The sequence below is a fragment of the Onychomys torridus genome, chromosome 5 (assembly GCF_903995425.1).
Source record: "Onychomys torridus chromosome 5, mOncTor1.1, whole genome shotgun sequence".
Classification (NCBI taxonomy): Eukaryota; Metazoa; Chordata; class Mammalia; order Rodentia; family Cricetidae; genus Onychomys; species Onychomys torridus.
In genome coordinates, this window is record NC_050447.1 from 106,949,315 (window position 1) to 106,969,708 (window position 20,394).

The window sequence follows — 20,394 nt, forward strand, 5'->3', positions numbered from 1 at the left end:
GTTAGGGACCAAGATTTCAGGAACCAAACATGAACCATGGAAAGTACTAGCTAAGCCAGAGAACAAGTCATAAGCCCCTCGCCCTTCCCCAGAGCAGTAACACCTATTTACTAACCCGAGGCTCCCAAAGATAAGAACATTCCACAGTCAGGTGCCATGGCAACCGAATGTAAAGAGCATTCCATGGTCAGGTAGCCTAGCAATAGAACAAATGGCCCCTGACCAGTGACCTTAGCCAACATCTTGCAGTTGCACGACCTGCATGTCTCCCACATTCTCTTCCCCTTCCCCCCTTTCTGCCCCCTCCCATCCTATGCTATATAAGCCTTGCAAAGAGAAATAAATATTGCATCTTGATCAGAATCTTGTCTTGCTGTCAGTCCCTTGTGTCCCCTGTCTCTCATTCGCACCCACAGGTCGGTCCCCCCCCCCCCCCTTGAAACCCCACTGGCCAGGGCAGGCCTGAGTTACCCCAGCAGGGATATATCGTTTTCTGCACATGACATTTACTTTCCAGGCTGTGTTTTCCCTTTGTTCACTGAGGCGCAGCATCACTGTGTGAGAGAGAGTGAAGACAGAGCCTACACATCAGCCTGTATTCATGTGATACTGATTTAATCCCTAGTTCCAGGCTCGCTATCATGGATCCTCTGCGGGAAGCAAATGGCACCTTTGCCTTAAACCTTTTAAAAATACTGGATGAAGACAGCTCAAAAAATGTATTTTTCAGGCTGGAGAGATAGCTGAGAGATTAAGAGCACTGGCTGCTCTTCCAGAGGTCCTGAGCTCAATTCCCAGCAACCACATGGTGGCTCACAACCATCTGTAATGAGATCTGGTGCCCTCTTCTGTATACTAAATAAATAAATCTTTTTTTAAAAATGTATTTTTCTCACCCATGAGCATCTCCTCAGCCCTGGCTATGGTCTTCATGGGGGCAAAGGGAGACACTGCAAGTCAGATGATTCAGGTAACCAGCACCATTTCACAGCAGATAAATACCATGGACAGTCAGTTCTCCATGTGCCATCAAGCAGGAAGTACAGGGAAGATGACACCAATGACTAACTTAAGACAGACTCAGTAGATGCTGAAAAGAAATGTGTGAGATCTGGACTATAAATAGTGACCTCTGCCTTAAAGGGGAGGCCCATGTTCCAACAGACTACATATAGAAAATCAAAGGCAAACAAAAAGAAAAAAGTCAGAGCATTCCAGACAAAAATTATTGTGGCCTTTAAATAGAAGGAGAAGGATGAATAGGATGATTGCAGGGGAGACTCTGGAGGGAGCAGGGGTGAGGAAGAAGGAGAGGCAGAGCAGGAAGGAGAAACCATGTCAGAGGACACAGGATAAAGGGGACAATAACTATGGGCCAGCAGCTTCAGTGATGTGGGACCAAAGTGAAAAGTGTCCCCAAGAACACAAGTTAAGGCAGGAGGTGGTCAGAAGTTGTTGGTCAAAGCAGAGGAGCTGGAGAAGCTAAAGGAAGGGATGGTTGAAATCCCCTCTGGGGTGGAGAACACAGGGTGACTGAGGAAGCAGACTCTGCACTTAAGCAAGCCGACCTTCCCTCAAGCAAGATGAGACAGAAAGCCAGAAGCCTCTGTCCCTTCAGCTGCTGTCACTCCCTGCTGGGTCAGGGGTCAGAAGACAAGTGGTGTGAGCAGCCTCTCTGGAAACATGGAGCCAAGCAGAAGAAAATGAGAACCCTGGGGAAGCCAATGGCACCAGGAAGCTTCTGGGAGGAAGAGATTAGTGAAAAACTGGCCATCCATAAGTCAGGAAGGAGAGCACATGGAGAGGAGAGATTTCAAGACAGAGTGTGTCATAGGTAGTGTGAAACTGAGTGGGCTCTGTAGCAGGAATCTTAAAAGTTTTTAATAAAATCAAACCTGAACCAGATATTGGGGTGAATGTTGGAGTACCAGAGACACAGAACAAGCCACAGCTTCCTCACCTAGCCAGCTCCTCAGCTGGTCTTATTTCCTCAGACTGCAAGCTTCTGAGACCTCATCCAAATTGATCTCAGCTTAACTGTGCTGCTCCAAAGTCTATATAAGCTTAACCAGCCAAATGCTTCTAGTTTCTGGTCTTCACGACTTATATAATCATTCTCTTTTTGCCCCCACTCCCTGGGATTAAAGTCTGGATATCTGGGATTAAAGGCCTGTGTCACTATGCCTGGTTGTTTCCAAAGTGGCCTTGAACTCACAGAGATCCAGAGGTATTTCTGTCTCTAGAATGCTAGGATTAAAGGTGTGTGCTACCACTGCCTATCTTCATGTTTAATAATGTGGCTGTCCTGTTCTCTGACCCCAGATAAGTTTATTAGCCTGCATAATATGTTTGGGAACACAATACCACAGGGCTCACAGGTTCAGCCATATGGAACCTTGATCTTGGGGAGAAATACATGTTTAAACTTCTCCCTTTGTGCCCTGTCATCCAGAGATCCAAGGCTGCTACTAGTTTTTTCTTTCTCAGGGGACCAGGTGTTCACTGACCACCACCCATCCCCAACCTGCACAGGACAAAGCTGGATGAGGTCAAGCAAGGCTCTCTTCCTCTGGCCTGGGGCTCTGAACATGATGTCAGCACCCTGCAGTGAATAAAGGGCCTTCCTGAACAGGATAGGCTGCTAAACTGCACTCCAGGAGCATCAAGGCTTGAACACTGCTTAGGGAGGGTGTGAAGTTGGCAGGTAAGGGCTACTGGCTCAGTCCAAGGCTGTGAGAACTGCAGGGTCTAGGATAAGAAGGTCCAGCCTAAGTCCAGGGGAAGGAACCCAAGGACCTGAGTGTTAGCAAAAGTGACTGAGGGCAGGTGGTATCTGGTGGGCATTCACAGAGGTGACTTCTCTAAAAACCCCAGTGGTCAGTGGTCATGAGGCTTCTTCTTCTCAGGATCTGCAAAATAATGTCTCTTACTTCTGGGCCCTATTAGATCAGCAGGCTCTACCCCAGTCCTAGCTCTCTTTTTTCCAATTATAAAATCAATGATCTCATAGAAACTGGACATCCTCAAATGCCACCTCTAGCCAGGTGCTCAGAATTGGAGGGCCAGACATGTCCCATGTGTAATGATATGGAAAGCAGGAGCCTTGGTGCATTGGTGTCCCACTGGGTGATGGAGACACACCATACATATGCAAGGTGGGTGGCATCACAGGTTGGAAAGTCACTCACGCCCCAGGCATGGCATTCACTTGGAGAGAGTTTATCATAACAGAGAGATAGAGAGAGGAAGAGAGGGAAAGAGGGAGGGAGAGAGGAAGAACAAGAGGGGGAGAGAAGGATAGTGGAGGTGTCTGCAGCTCATGGTGAGAAAGGGAGGAAGGGGACGAGGAACAACAAGGGAGATGCTTCCTTAAAAGAAGTTTTATTTCAGGATGCTGGGCAGGTTTTAAAGGGGCAGGCCAGAATACCAACAGTCCTCCATATTTATTATAAAAAGGCGAGTTATGGATAGCAAGTGGGGGGATAAGGGCACTAAATTCTCAAGACTGGTTCCTACCGATTTGGGGGCAAAGTGGGAGGAGGAAGTTGGGAGTTGTGATCATGTACAGAGGGATGTGGGAGTGAAGAAGCGTTCAGTTGGCTGTCATTGTTCCTCCTCAGATGTGGAGATCTCAGTCCTGTTCCTTGAGGCAGCAGAGAAAGTGGTTGCTGTAGCCCGAATATTAAAAGGACTTATTAATAAAAACAAACCTGGAGTCGGGTATTGAGGTGAATGCTGGAAGATCTGAGAGACAGAACACAAGCCACAGCTAACATCACTTTGCCAATTCCTCAGCTGATCTTGTTTCCTCAGACTAAAAGCCTCTGAGTCTTCATCTGAAATATTCTCAGCTAAACTGCTGCTACAAACTAAAACCTTTAAAAGGCCCTAATTTGACACCTTATATATCTTTCTGCTTCCTGCCATCACTTCCTGGGATTAAAGGTGTGTGTCACCATGCCTGGCTGTTTCCAATGTGGCTTTGAACTTGCAGAACTCCAGATGGATCTCTGCCTCTGGAGTGCAAGGATTAAAGGCGTGTGCTACTGCTGCCTAAACTCTGTGTTTATTATTTTGGCGGTTCTGTTCTCTGACCCCAGATAAGTTTATTGGGGTGCATAATATATCAATGACAGGTTTCTAGGAGAAAAAAAATAGATTGTTACCATTGGTCTCATGAGTGGGGCTAGCCATGGGAAGAGTGATAACTGCCAGAGAGAATGGAGCAGAGAATTGCCCTGGTTGTACTAAAGAGGCAAGGATGAATGAGTGAGACACATGGGTGGATATGCCCTTTGTTGGGACATCTTGCAAAACCAGGTTCCCGTTACTGGGTAGGTGCCTGCTTGAGCCTGGAGAGGTGGTACCAGTGGTGAATTGAGGGATGATGTTTCTTTAGGAGTACATGAACCATGGCATCTCTTGTTTTTCTGGAGGTGGGGTGCCTCCATCTCAGCGGGCATCCTCTGTTGGTGTTGGCATCCTTGGAGCTGGTGCAGGGGCTGGTGTATCTGGAGGACCGTCTATGGGTTGGCTTTGGCCCAGGCAGAAATGAAACTACAAAATACACTTGAAAATGGGTGGGGTGAAAATGGGCTCTGGAGACTGTTAGTTTCATCAGACCTGATGTCTTGACACAGTAGCAGAACTTTTCCCAGGCCCTGCAGGTACCTGTGAGACAGCTGGAGATTTACATCCTGGCGTAATAGCAAAAAGCTGTGGCTTGGGGTTAAAAGTAGTGAACATTTCCTGGCTTCAGCCCAATGAAACATCTGTAAACTATAACCAGAGGAAATTTACTGGATGGAGGAGGTTGAGTGAGTGGAGGAGGGAGGCTTCCCTAACCATCATCAGACTGAACAGAAGTGAGACAGGTTTCCTATCTTCTTATAAACAAACCTTGATGCTGTTTCTTTATCTGATTCTCCAGGAGATACTGAGAGCAGTCAATAGTAAAAAGTTACACTGAAATCTGTTCTCTTGAGTTTATCTGGTCTTGCAACAAGGTAAATTATGTCTAGACCTAGTAGTAGCCTTAAGAGAGTGAGACCTGTGAATTTAATATAGAGAACTGTGAAAGCAGCTGAAGCAAAGCCTGGTCATCAGATGGAATCAGAGACCTGAGAAGGATAAATCATATCTGAGTGCACCAAGCAGCTTTTGAGTCTATTAAAAATGACAGGGACCAGTCCATCATACCCAGGTCTCCACATTGTTGGAGGCAGAAGTATCAGAACAGCATCAATCTTCAGCACCTACTGAGGCACCAACCCATCAAGGCCCCCTTGCACCATATCATTACACTGTCCTTTCAGAGAGCTCTAGTGTGGTGGAGACACAGTCAGTGAGAGAAGGAACTGCACTTAGGAGTGATGAAGGAACTGAGGTGGGGCAACTGCACTAGGGTAGCCGCAGAGTTTAAGTAGTTTGAACTCAGTGACAGAGAGGGGGTAGATGACCTTCTGCGTGGAATAAACAGCACTTCAAAGATTCAGAAGCATCTTTAAAGGGACATCAGGATGGGTAGGAGTGTAGAGATGGCATGGTGGGTCAGATGAGAAGACCAACCAGAAGGCCAGTCATTTAAAAAAGCCATCCCAACTTTCCTGAAGAGCCTTGGGGTAATTATGGGGAAGAGTCACAGGGTCTATGCACACTTCCAGGATTATGTGCCCATCTTTCTGGGGAGAGAGAAGTATGGGTTATGATGATCGGATTGGTTCTGCAGTTAAGCACTGTAGAAAGTCCTGGGGACACACTGCCAGTGTGTAAAGGTCATATGACAGTCAGAGCAGAGCCATGGGATGTGCAGGGACTCAGATTTGGGTCATAGTGGCAGGAGCAATCACTCAGACTGGGCCAAGCTGTCAATCCATCTGGGAGTGAGGTGTGCTCCACAGAGAAACAGCCTGGTGCCATTGGCTGATCCAAGGCCTCCTGAGCAGACACTGCAGGTGGATGCCCCATGCTCCACAGCAGAGCTGGTGACCCCAGCCTGTCTATGGGTCTCATTCAGCATCTCCATGTCTTTCCTGCAGCAACTGCAAATGCAGAGGCACTGTCTAATGCACACCTGGACATCTCAGAGGAGTCTTCACAGAATGCAGCTTTGCTGAAGCCAGGCTAGAGGACCTGGATGCTCATGTCTGTTTTCTTCTTCCCTTCCTCTTTTCCTCCTCCTCCTATTTATCCTCCACTCCACCATCTTCAGAGAGAGGAACCGGTGTGTATGGAAGGAGACCAGAGGCCACCTCTCTCAGCTGTGTCCTGTGTGTGCAGTTCTGATGATCTGACCTTCTACTTATGCAGATGACACAGATGCTAGATTGGTCTGTTGCCATGCCCACACTTAGATAATAACCTTAAAATTGGAAGACTGTAACTAAGAATTAATATTTAAAATAAATGTTAAGTACTTATGAGCTTGGAAATGAGAATCAAGAGTAGAGACCCAGATTCCCTGAGTCAGGTCAATGAACCTTCAGTGTTGTGTTGAGTACCATTTCTCCTCTGCCTCCAGACTCTGCATCATGAATTCTCTGTCTGAAGCAAATGGCAACTTTGCCATCCACCTTTTAAAGATTCTCTGTGAAAACAACCCTTTGAAAAATGCCTGTTATTCTTCCGTGAGCATCTCCTGTGCTCTAGCTAAAGTCCTCTTGGGGGCAAAGGGAAACACAGCAGCACAGATGTGTCAGGTAAGCTGTCTATCACCCCATACCTGCTTCACTTGCCTAAGAGCTGCTGAGAAATGGGATAAAGAGAAAAGAAGCCAGTCTACTCCAGTATGATCTACTTTAAAAAAAATTTCTTGTTAATTTATGTGCATTGGTGTTTTGCCTACATACATGTCTGTACCAGGATGTGAATGCCTCTGGAACAGCAGTTATAGCAGTATAGACCTAGGTCTTCTGGAAATGCAGCCAGTGCTTTTAACTGCTGAGCCATCTCTCTACCCTGACCCCTCCCCTGAGACTTCTCTCAGGGCAATGGGCTTTCCAGACTAATACCTTGGAAGAACTCTCAAAATTTTGTCCAGTCTTACCTAGAAAATGGTGCACAAATAGATTCATGCTTGCCATGGTGGCACAGGGCTTTAATTCCAGCTACTAAGGTGAGTGAGGAAGGAGGATCGCCAGTCCAAGGCTAGCCAAGACATCTTAGTTTCAAATGTAAAGTTTTTTCAAAGGTGGAGGGAAGGCATTGTGAGTATTACTAAGTGGTAGATCTCAGAAACTCTTGCTTAGCATTTGTTTGGAACTAGGGTAAGGACCAAGTTTTGAAATGGAAAAAATAAATAAATAAAAAGATGTTGAAACTATCTGAAACACGGGTTGCTAAGATATATATTACTTTTAGAGTAATAGACTTTGTAATTATTTTTTAGCAATTAGAGCTAATTCCTGCTTTTAATTGTTTTAATACCAACCTGCTTCACATCAGAGCCTTTCTTACTTCACTACCTGAGTAACTCTTCAGCTTGAAAATTATATTTACAATCACAATATCTCATCACTGATATCATAATATTTTATTCTTTTCCTTCACAGGCACTTGGCTTCAACACAGACAAAGACATTTATGAGGGCTTCCAAAGGCTGCTCAGTAACTTGAACAAGCCCAACAGAAAATACTCGCTTAGAATGGCCAACAGACTCTTTGTAGAGAGCACTTGTGAATTCCTCCCAGTAAGTTGTATCAATAGAATGATGTCAATTATATTCAAATACTTGTTGCTATAAGTACCTATTGAAGGACTGTAGCTGAAGCTTTCCTGTGTCCCACCAGGCCCATGGTCAGGACAAATCTCTCACCCACCAATCCTGTAGCCACTTGGACCCAAGTAAACACACAGAGGCTTATATTAATTAAAACTGATCAGCCATTAGCTTAGGCTAACTATTGACTAGCTCTTACACTTAAATTAACCCATAATACTTATTTATGATGTTTAGCCACATGGCTTAGTACATTTTCTTAGTTCTACTTTCACATCTTACTTTGTCTGTGTCTGGCTGGCGACTCCTGACTCATCCTTCCTGTTCCCAGAATACTCCTCTCTGCTTATGCCAACTATATTATACTTCTTGCCTGGCTACTGGCCAATCAGCATTTTATTTATTAACCAATCAGAGAAATGCATTAACAGCATACAGAGCGATATCCACACCAAAGGACCCTTAGAGAACTTGAGAAAATTAAGGATCAAGTTCTAGACAGTGTGATTGTCCACATCTATAATACTTGCTTTTAGAATACTGAGACAAGAGGTCATGTGTGGTAGGCCAGCCTAGGCTACATAGTGAGAATCAACTCCTGAACTTTGCCCAAAGACTGCAATTCTATAATGATACCTTGAAATATTTCAAATCAGAAATATTTTTATTTGTATTTATTCATATAATTTTTAATTGATTCATATCTGTTTAGTCCCACTTACAAAGGCATAGTAAACAAAGATGTTTGTTCTTTAAATTGATATCTACACTCATTTTAGTTTTTTTTTTTTTTAATGCCACAGTATCAGAAGTTTGGGAAGCTTGCTGATACTGTATTTTGCAAAGTTTCCTCACTGAACATGTTTCTCTCCAGACCTTTAAGGAATCCTGTCTTCAATTCTATCACTCAGAGATGGAGCAGCTGTCCTTTGTCAAAGCAGCAGAGGAGTCCCAGAAACACATAAACACGTGGGTCTCCAAACAGACTGAAGGTCAGGATTTCTATCTATTTCACACCCCACATTCTTGTCCTTTTCCATCCACCCTCTCCTCTTCCCTCCCTCCTTTCTCCTAACTTCCCTTCTCCCCCAACTGACTAATCTCACTGTTATTTCAGAGAGTCAAAGGGATGCAGACCAGCTAGGTCACATGGTATAATTTAGACCTCAGTGAATTCATGGAGATTTTACTCAGACAGCTAGACTTTAAAGACAGAGGTGTTTGTATTTTTCTCTAGGAGAGAGGGCTGATACAAATGTCCTGAGAACTCATGGGCCTGATTTCCAGTCTAACAGATTGCATTAGAAAACAGGTAGTCTGCAGTTTGCAGGCCATGTGACTCCACCATCTCTGAGATGGAGATGCATGGGTAGACATTCCCTATAATCTTGCTCTTGGGCTGGATTCTCCTACATCTATGTTGCCTCGGTCAACACCACCTTTACCTCTGAACAAGACTCCTGTTTCTGCTTCCCCATTTCCTGCTTCAGATCCCTCACATACTTGATTTCCTCTGTCAGGGCTGCTCAGTTACACTGACACAATGGGGGTTGAGTTTAATTATTTTTATTTCAGACATGACATGTTTTAGCATTGGTCTTGGAGATCATTTAGACCATTTCAGATAATTAAACTATTCAGATGCCTCTGTAACACTAGGTACATTCTTATTTCTACTGAGAGAGAGAGAGAAAGAGAGAGAGATGCAGACACAAGAATAGAATGAGAATATTTTTTTAATGCCTCAACAATTGTTTGTGAATTTTTTGATGCAGTCTTTACCTCTTGTGCACTCTTAATGTCATAAATTAGCACGGGTTGTCTTGATCATTGAAAGGATACTCCTTAATAGAGAAGAAGAGAATTTGTCCTTCTACCTGCATTATGACCTCTAGGGATGGATGGGACTCTGACCTGAAGAATAGTAATACATTCTCCAAACTAGTATCTGTATTTGAGTCTCTGACATACTATGGTATTTAGAGTATGATGCCAGGCATGATGACAGAGTACTAGATGAGACGCTGTATTTCACATCAGTGTATTAGTCAGAGTTCTCTAGAGGAACAGAATTTTACTAAGGGGATTTAATAGAATGGCATACACAGTACAGGCTGAGTAATCAGCTACTGACCATCTGCTTATGGAGAGGCTGAGAATCTGGTAGCTGCTCAGTCTATGAGACTGGAGACCTTATCAGTCAGTTGGGGATAAAAAGCCTAGACATTTCTGGAGAGTCAGTAGTCCTAGTCCACATGAAAGCCAAAGCTACTGGACCCCAGTGTCAGCTGAAAATCGCAGTTGCAGAGATGTGAACAGTGTAGATGCACTCACCAGCAAGGACTGAGGCAGGCAGACCAGAGCAGTGCTGCTTCTCTCTCAGTCCTTATATCAGGACAGCACAGGAAGCCTTTGCTCCCTTGGGGAAGTGTCCTCTCCATTAGTTACTCTTTCTGGGAAATGTCCTCACAGACCTGCCCAGAGACATGTCTCTTGGTTAATTCCAGACCCATCAAGATGGCAACCAACATTAGCACCCAGGTGGAAACTCTGGGGCCCTGTGACCTTTTCCACATTTCCTGTTTCTTTGTTTTTCATCCTGGAGTCACTTTTTCTGCTTTTCCCAAACCTGCTTTTCTTGAGAGACTTGGAAGTTTTTCAGTATCCACATGTTTGCCATGCTCTTTCAGTGTGCATGACATCAAGTCAAAAATGGCTGTTTGTATTGATTTTTTTAAATATGTTAACCACATCCCACAAATTTGAGAACATGATGCTTGGATCTGCCCAGATGTAAGATCAGTTCATTTCTCACAAGTGTATAACATGAACCTGAACAAAGTCTCTGCTTCCTCAAAAGGGAAAATTCCAGAGTTGCTGTCAGGTGGCTCAGTTGATTGCGAGACCAGGCTGCTTCTTGTCAATGCCTTATATTTCAAAGGAAAGTGGTAAACAGAGTTTGACAAAGAACACACAAGGGAAATGCCCTTTAAAGTAAACCAGGTAAGGAACAGTGTCCTAAGGTCCATGCCAGTGTGGTGGAGAGATTGCGTGGAAGGGTGTAATTGTGAATGTGTAGCTCTGGGGCACAGTGGTAGAGATCACATGTCCTGTGTGGGTGCTGGGCTTGATGCTCAGCCTAGAAAGAGAAAATGAGAAAGCACAGAAAACTATTTCAAACATATATTTCTGATTGAAAGGTTAAACTCTGTAGAAAATGATAGGAATAAAGAGTATTTTTTCCCTGTGTTATTTTACATCCTGATGGTGGCTCTTACTGCTTCTGGTAATTTCTCATAAAACCATTGTTTTAGAAATTAAATTTTCCTTATATTCTGGAATAGCAAAACTAAGCTGCTAACATAGAATAATGTGTATATGGAACATGAGGCAGAGTAGAAAGTTATATAAGAATATTTAGTAATTTATCATTATTAAACAGTATTTATCAGTTTCTAATATTGAAACTGAGTGATTAATATCTCTGTCTCAATTGGGGTATAATTTGAATTATAGTAGATATTAGAATTGTTTACCCAATACCTATAAAATATAATTTGATGTGCTTTGGATCAGCATTAATGATAAATTCCTTACTGTGTTTTTATTACAGGTGCTTTACAAAAAAAAAAAACAAACAAACAAAAAAAAAACTTTGTAAAAGAATGAGTCCTTTTCTTGGGTAATTTAATCTTCATTATGTGTGGTCTACAGCAATTTTTTTTGTTTAATGTACTACCGTAATTAAAATCTTCCCAGATGGTCAGCCCACTTTTGTGTTTTAAAAATACCTCTGGACTATCATAACAGAAAAAAAAACTGGATTCCTCACAGAAATATTAATGAGATTCCATCCAGACAGCCCCTAGCTTTTAAAGAGTTGACAAAAACTGTCTGCCTGTGATGGGTCATCAGTCTGTAATGCATCACAAAGATGCATGGAGATCAGCCCAGAGGGTCCCCAATTTATAGCCATTTAACTGGGATTTTCCTTCTCATTAATGGGCTATCAGGACAGAGCTCTGCTCTAAGACTGTGAGTGTCTGTGCCCTGGAGCTCTTTGCTCTGTGATGACGCATCGTGAACCTCTGAGCATGTGTGCTCCTGTTGCCAGGCTGTTTTCTGAGAGGATGTACCTGTGTGTACTTCCATTTATGCCACTATGAAAATATCTCAGTCTATTTTATGAGAGCTTTTCTGTTACTTGCAATTTCTTTAGCTGTTGCCTTAGATAAAATGGTTGACAGTATTAAATGGTGGGAACTCTATTTCTGGTACGCTGGTGGTCATCTTTTCATTAGCAAACCAAACCCTGAGAGATAACCAAATTAAAGTCGGAGATATTTAACTTGGCTCATAGTTCCTGAAGTTTCAGATTGGGTCAGTTGGTTCAATCACTCCAGGTTGTGGTGTTGCACTACAGCATAGTAGAAATGCATGGTGGGGGCTTGTTCACCTCAGAGCAGTCAGGAACCAAAAGAGAGAAACAGGAAGGGGTTGTAGAACAAATATCTTCTTCAGGGGTTTCCTCCACCAATACTTAACTTTCTCCCATTAGGCCCTACCTCCTAAAGATTTGTCCAGCTCCCAATGGTGCTACCCTGTGCACAAAGGCTTTGGATCATGAGCCTTTGTGGAACATTTTAGACCCAAGCAGGATTTAAAAATATTAATAATTGAATGGCACATTTGTTGCTGGATGACATATCATCTTTCCTGAGTTAATCCCTGTCCAGGTTGTTGTTTTGTTAACTTAAGATGAGCTAGAGCCATTTGAAAAGAAGGACTCTGCAGTGAGAAATTGCCTCCATAAGACTGGCCTGGAGTCTTCATGATTGGTGTGGGCCCATCACATTGTGGGTGGTCCTGAGCTATGTAAGAAAACAGATTGAGAAATCCATGGGGAACAAGTCAATAAGTTGCATTCCTTCATGGCTTTTACCTGAGTTCCTGCTGACTTTCCTCAGTGATGGAATGTGACCTGAGAGTTGTAAGATGAAATAAACTCTTCCCTTCCCAAGTTGGTTTTGGTGATGGTGTTTCATCACAACTATTGAACGCTAACTACAACAGTCCCATATCTGCTTGCACTCAATTATTTTTATGAAAACAGGAAGAAGCTGGCAGATATTGAATAAGTGGTCACTGTACCATAAATAGTGTTTTCATTATGAATGCTGAACCGTTTCTGCTATTAAATTCCACTCATTTGAAAACCTTCTGAACTCTCTCAATAATATGTTTTATGTTCTGGATTCTTCTATTCAGAGGGAGAAAAGACCAGTACAGATGATGTATCAGAAAGATGTATTTAAACTTGCCTACGTGAAAGAAGTTCAGGCACAGGTGCTGGTGATGCCCTATGAGGGCATGGAGCTGAGCTTGATGGTCGTGCTCCCAGTTGATGGTGTGGACCTCAGCAAGGTGAGGCACCTCTCTCAATGTCCATGAGAAGAGTCCAATGTACATTCACATTAGTTGTTTGCAGATTTGCCACTGCCATTTGAGTAGATGGTATATAGCTTAGAGCTGTGTGCAGGTGCTGGGCTTTGGGTTCAAAGCTATGTCTGAGAATACCATTGTGGGTTGTGTGACCTTGACACAGAACATAACTTCATCACTAAATGGGACATGGCTACCTGATAGGATAAAATTAAGACAACTCAGACAATGAACTTAACACACTGCTTGGAATATAACCCCCCCATAATGATAACCCATAACATGATCTTCATTATTATTTCCTTTAGTATATAAGGACATAAAATAGACAAAAACGATATTGCACTTTACCCAAAACAAGAGGAAGAGGAGGGATGCAGCTGAGGAGGACAGAGTCAGGCAGAGCATTATGACACCTCTTGGTCTTCTTTGCAGCAGGGTACTCCACAGTGTTTCAGTCATCCTCTGAACAGCTCTGTGGCTCTTCCCCTTCAGCTCCCTCACTGTGGCATCTATGGTGTTAGTGTTTCATCACTGACAAAATGCCTGAAATGAATTACCAGGGATAGGAAGGAATTAAGTTGGATCACAGAATCAGAGGGTTCATTTCAAGTTACCTGGTCCCATCAATGGTTTCCATAATGACAGATACCACAGACCTTTCAGTAAACAGGAAGCAGAGAAAGGACAAGGGACAAAGGACCAAGGATGACCTTCATAGGTACACTTCCTGTAACTACTTCCTTCATTCTGCTAGAGGCCCTCATGTCTAAATTATAGATGTCTCACTAAATGTTGCTGCCAGCTTCAGAATAAGGTTCAGTATGTGAGCCTTTGGGGGAAAGTTCATATGAAAGCCATAACAGGTCACAAATTGCAGAGAATCCAACCCTGGATAGACCTTCATTCTGGTGTGGCTCACACCAAAAAGTCCTTATTTTTTCCACTTTTTTAAAAACAGCTGCAATGATGTATTATCTTCAAAACTAAGTCTAGATCAAGAAAACAAAAGCAAACACAACCTAAACCATAATCACCTGGACATGGACATCTGTAAGAATAAAAGATGTCTCAGAAATGATTTAAGAGAGGACAACCATGTCTTCCCAACCCTGGGCTGCTTGGCTTCTGTTCCCATCAGGGAAGCCTCATTCAAGGTAGCAGGACAATGGGACCCTCACACTGCCTGGCCATGTGAATAGACAGTACCCCCTGCAGGATGATGGAGGGTTCTGTGTCTATGAGCCTGTGGGTAATACCTCACCTGTGAATCTGAAATTCTTTAATTCTTCTTTATCAGGTGGAAAACAATCTTACTTTTGAGAAGTTAATGTCTTGGACCAAACCAGACTTTATGAGTAGCAGAAGAGCTGAGGTTTTTCTTCCAAAATTTAAAATGCAAGAGGATTATGACATGAAGTCTGTGTTTCAGCGCTTGGGAATGATGGATGTCTTCCAAGAGGGCAAGGCCGATTTATCAGGAATGTCTCTGGAGAGACACCTTTGTGTGTCTGAGTGTGTTCACAAGAGTGTTGTGGAGGTCAATGAAGAAGGCACTGAGGCTGCAGCTTCCACCATGGTAAATGTATGTGCTTTCTCATCTGGTGGTGACCCAAGGTTTTGTGCTGACCACCCTTTCCTCTTCTCCATCAAGCACAATGAAACCAACACCCTCCTGTTCTGTGGCAGGTTCTCATTTCCATAAAGACACATTTACTATTGGGGAACAGCTCTCTATTCGGTATCTTCACACTCTTACAACCTTGTGAGGATGGACAATTAGGTTGAACCCATGTTTCAAGATGAGGGCGCTTTGCTACTAGCAGCCTTATCTTATGATGTCCACATTCCTCTCTCTTCCCTGTCCTAACATTCATCAGTGCCCTTTGCCAGGTCACAGGACCACAGAGTGGTTGGGCTTCCTGTTGTGTGAACAACAAATGAGGCAAACAAATCCCACAAGAGAGCCTATAAAGTTCTCTAGGGTGACCCTAAATAAATGCCCCACTCACTGCACAGACAAGCCATGCCAGCTCTATATACTGTTTTTCTTGGTTTCTCAACTCTCGCCATCACTTGACTGGTTTGCATCATAGTAAATCCTTCTGTAGATGATGACAGCCACTGCAATTTACTAGTGATTAGTCCTGAATGTCCATTTTAACTTTATTTTGCCTTACTGCCCACCACTTACCTGGTATATGCCCACCACTGTGTTAGGCTTGGTGACAGGTGCAGACAGTGTCGTCCTCTAACAACTGGCCTTTACTATCTGTTTTCAATTTATCCATCTGTCATGGCAGCTAGCTTGGACTGTTACATGTTCTCCTTGCAGAAGTCATGCTTCTGTAGACTACTGTGTTTCTCCATGAGTAACTCTAATAGTTAAATTCTATGAAGTCCTTAAACACCATTTCAAAACAAATTTATTTTTCTCACTTACCATGTTTATACTTTGATCTTTAATTGGACCACTTATGGTGGTTATTTTATCTGTTAACTTTCTGCATCTTGGATAATCCCCCAACTAAACTCCATGGTCACCAAGGGCTAGGGTTATATATATCTTACTATGCTATACACCCTATCCTGGGCCACCTACAGTAGATAAGGAATCATGATGTTCTCTGTTACAAATTTGTGCTGGCTCCTTTAATGCCAACTTGACAAGATGCTGAGTCGCACATGCTGGCATGCTGTTCAAGGTGGAGTTTCACATACAGTATAATTTTATAGAAACCTAGATGTCTTTATTCAATAAAACCAATGTGAGTAATATCTTCAACATTTTTGAATGCATACATACTAAATAGAAAGTCTTCTACCTTAAGTTTTTGCTTTTTCTTGTATCGATCAAATTTCTCTGAAAAAAAATCTATCAAAGATTCTACAAAATACTAGACATGTTGGATCATGATTGTGTAGAGATGAAATGTTGCAGAATAAAAACAATAGGACACTTTTCTGTGGTCTTCTGTGTTGGACTAAGGTACCTCTGAAGAGTGTGACTGCCAAGGCAGAAGTATGGAAAGAGAGAGATGTACCCCCCCAAAAAAAATGTTGCCGAGTGCACTGGTGCATATGCTAATGTCATCACTCAGAAGGTGGAGGCAGGAGAATCAGGAGCTCAAAGTCATTCTCAATTTCCTAAAACCTGAAGCTGGTTTGTGATGCATGAGGTGCTGTCTCTGTGGGGGCCCAGCTCCCACCTCTTAGGAGGAAGAGAGAGGAGTAAGAAAATATCAGATAGAAAGAGAGCTAGCCAATCAGAAGATAGAAACATAGGATAGCTTCAGGAGGACCTGGGTCAATACCCAACAGCCTCGTGCTTTATTGAAAAGGGCTTTTTATAATATGCCAAGGGGAGAGGCAAAAGATCTCCTCCTTGCAAGATCAATGCATACTGTACAGCCAAGTGTAGTCCTTTCCAAACACATGGTAACCATGCCCATGGTCAAATCATCCCATTATGCAGCCCTGCTGGGTAAAGCAAGCCCAGATTCTCTGATCCGAGCAAGTTCTCACTAGGAAGCCTCTGTGTGCTCTCACATGTCTCAAAAATGGAGAAAAGAAGAAATGAAGTGTGCCCATTTGAAGTAGAAGTTAAAAAAAAAAAAAAAAAAAAAAACTATTTCCAAGCCAGATCTTGTTGGGTAGCAATGAAACTGCTTCTCCTCCTAGGCTCACCAATTGGCAAATAATCTTAAAAGTAAGAAAATGGCCACAAGATAAAGACCAAGCTCCTGGCCTAAGGAGCAAGATCAAGGGTTACTATGCTAAGACCTTAGGATTAATGGCTCCCTTGATAAAAGGTCTTCTATGCATCTCAAGGATGGTGTCCCTCAGGCCCCTACATCCAACCCAACAGACACACTGATGCAGGTGGCTATTTACAGTGCAGTGGACTGTAAAGTGTTGCTCAGAAATCCCACAGAGGTTTAAAAGGAATAGTAACAGTTTGTAACTAGAAGGGAGACATGGTTCAAATTGAGGGCAATCCTCTGGGCCTACAAGTCTTTCTCCAGGCAGGAGGTAGGCTCAGAGAACAAAAACATAACAGTTTCACATAAAATGAAATGGTGTGGTCATATACAAAACCAGACTCTTAGTCATGGCCCACAAATGTGATAGATTAGGAAGAGTCCCTGCATATACATGTAAAAGTAAAGAAAGACATCTCTTCTTTCAGGGCAGTAGAAACCAGCTGTGTGCACTTGGCTGCATTCAGAATAGCTGCTGCTCAGTGGCTGCTATGTGCCTCCTTCACCTCCCACCATGGGTTCAATGTGTCTCCCTCAAATCCATATGTTCACATTCAAACACCCAGTTCCTCAAAATATGGCCTAACTTTTAAGGGCAAAATGAAGTTTTAAAGGAAGTTATCAGGTAGAATTCTAATGCAGGATCGCTGGTATCCACATTTAAAAAATGGAGAACAGATCACAGACACACAAGGAACACACAGTTGAAGACCCAGAGAAAAGTTGCCATCTATAGCCAAGGAAAACCAGACTCTCAATACTTCAACTTTGTAACAAGAGCTATTGGGGTCCAGCCCCAGATAGTCCTTTCCCAGGGTCTGTGAAAGAATCTAACAACCAGCTGAGAATCTAATCTTAGGAATATCAAAAGAATCTATGCACATTGAGCTCTTTCAGTCCATTCACTTTATTCTTCTAAGTCAGTTCTACAAGTGGCATGGGGGTTCCAGTTTATATATATTTACAAGCAGTAATTATTTGGCAATGCAATGTGAGGCTTGAAGTTTTCAGGGTCATGGAAAGAGGTGATAAGATCCACACAAAGAGCAGTAATTGTCAGCTTTCATTTACAACCCAAAAGGGGAATGACTAATGGAGGTAGGGTCAACTAAAGGCTAAAATCAATCAAGGGTTCTAAAAAGGAATTTAGGTGAAAGATTAGGAGTCTATATGTCAATATAAGTCACAAGTAAAATAAAACTGCCATTTTTCCTTCAGCGCTGCTCCTGGCTCTCAGCCCTGCCATTCTCTGGCAGGCCGGGAAGTGTTCTCAGTTGCTAGGCAACCTGACTCACAACATGTAACATTTGGTTCATAAAAGCACTTTTACTCTAAGTTGATTGCTAAAGGGAGAATCTTTAGAACTAAGGATAATACCTGGGCTATGGAAAAAAAGAGGGGAGTTTAAGTTTAATTTGCACAAGAAATGAAGCTTGGCACTTGTCATCTGCCTGGGTGGCATTGTCTATTGGGAATATTATACCTTATCTCAGTAACTATAGATGGCTGAACACCATCCTGGTAATTGCAAACAGTAAATCTCTTACATTAGGGTCTTGTGTTATTAAATCTGGGTGAAGGTAATGAGTTAAGGATTTAAGGTTAGTGAGGTTAGCTTCTCTTATCTGTAGGGCATGCTGGTGCTCATCTATCTGCAGTCTGTCCTTGGATGTTTGAGAAGTGTCTCAGATGAAACACTTTTGTCTGGAGATAGCACTGGCCAGATGTTGCTGATAAAGATAATTACAGGAAGTCAGGCTCTAAGTCTATGCTAGAGTAAGAGGAACAAAGGCCTGATTATGGGAAAGAGGTCTTGACTGTGGGAATGTTATCAAACACAGCTACGGAATGTTATACAAATACCCCAATTGTATAGGGGAGTTGTACACAATAAATGATCAACCACAGTTAGAAGTTCTTGGGAAAAGAACAAAAAATTCACTGCAGGAAACAGCTAATACATTCAAAAGCCAATATAACCAAAACTCCTTGAGTTTTGGCTTCCCTCTGGCAGAGCCCTTGTGCCAGAATTTTAGCCTTGTCTGTGTCAGCTGAATTCCTATTTCATATTTCTGCTACTCATAGCAATTTTAAATGTTAGGCACCAGAACTAAGAAAAGAACTGTGTGTTAATTAAATCATCCAATCAGTTCTATCTGTTACACAGCCCTGACTAACACATATCCTCATCTGTGGCGAGCTCCTCGACCAGCGAAGAAGAACGACCACCATTCGAGGATTCTTCTCAAATCACACTTTATTGGAGCGCCTCTTGATTGAGGGAGAGCAGGAGGTGAGGGGGCCCCAAGAACCAAAAGGCAGCTGCTTATATAGGGAACCAAGCGAACGGGTCAATCTGTGATTGGATCCTGCCAGAATGCAAGCACGGGGAGCCACTGGATAGGCTGAGGACATAAGGCCAAATTACCATATGCACACATGCGCAAGCCTCAAAGCGCGCAGCCCAGCAAGCACAGCCAAATATGGAGTTGTTTACAGCAAAGCTGTCAGGAAGTCGGCGCCATCTTAGAATGGCGGCTCCCCACACTCATCCCCATTTCTGAAGGATGTGTGCACTGCATGCATCCATCATAGCCTTCCTGTCTTATGCTGAGACAGCCTGTCTTTATAGTACATATACCTCTGCATCTAGAGTACTACACCCATGAAGAGCCTCAGTGGCTTCTGGTGCTGGTTCATGAGACCAAGTCTGACCTCACATGGAAAGAAACTTCAGGGTCTTGGGAGGGGAGAAATTTACTGTGCTTTGCTTGTAGGAAGGATGAGAAACACAAGGAGCTAGGGAGCAAATAAATAGTGGGGGTCATGGGTGGCTTTAGTGCCATTCTATTTGTATTCTTGCCTTCTTCCTAAACATCATAGATAAGCATCAATTGATCAGAGTGCTCATGCCAGGGTCCTAGCAGAGTTAGACATGCTTTCCATTAATACCCACCTACATCCCTATGTCCTGTAGTTGTTCATCAAGAGCAATTGCTTTGAGATTTGAAACATGGAGAACCAACTCAACTGACAGTCCATGGTATTTATCTGCTGTGAAATGGTGCTGGTTACCTGAATCATCTGGCTTGCAGTGTTTCCCTTTGCTACTATGAGGACCACACCAGGGCTGAGGAGATGCTCATGGGTAAGGAAAATACATTTTTTGAGCTGTCTTCACCCAGTATTTTCAAAAGGTTTATGGCAAAGATGCCATTTGCTTCCTGCAGAGGATTCATAGTAGCGAGTCTGGAACAAGGAATTTAAATTAGTATCACATAAATACAGGCTGATATGGAGGGCTGTGTCTTCACTCTCATTAACACAGTGACATCATGAGATTTTTAGGTAAATGGGTAGAACTAGAAAAAAAATCATACTGAGTGAGATAACCCAGACTCAGAAAGACAGACATGGTATGTACTCACTCATAGCTGTAAAGTAAAGGATAACCATGTTGCAATCCACAGCCC

The 20,394-nt window shown here is 43.0% G+C and overlaps 1 pseudogene; it reads left to right on the forward strand.

The window, feature by feature from the left end:
* The first annotated feature begins 635 nt into the window (after positions 1-635).
* On the forward strand, positions 636-14,865 carry LOC118584431 (annotated as a pseudogene).
* The last annotated feature ends 5,529 nt before the right edge of the window (positions 14,866-20,394 follow it).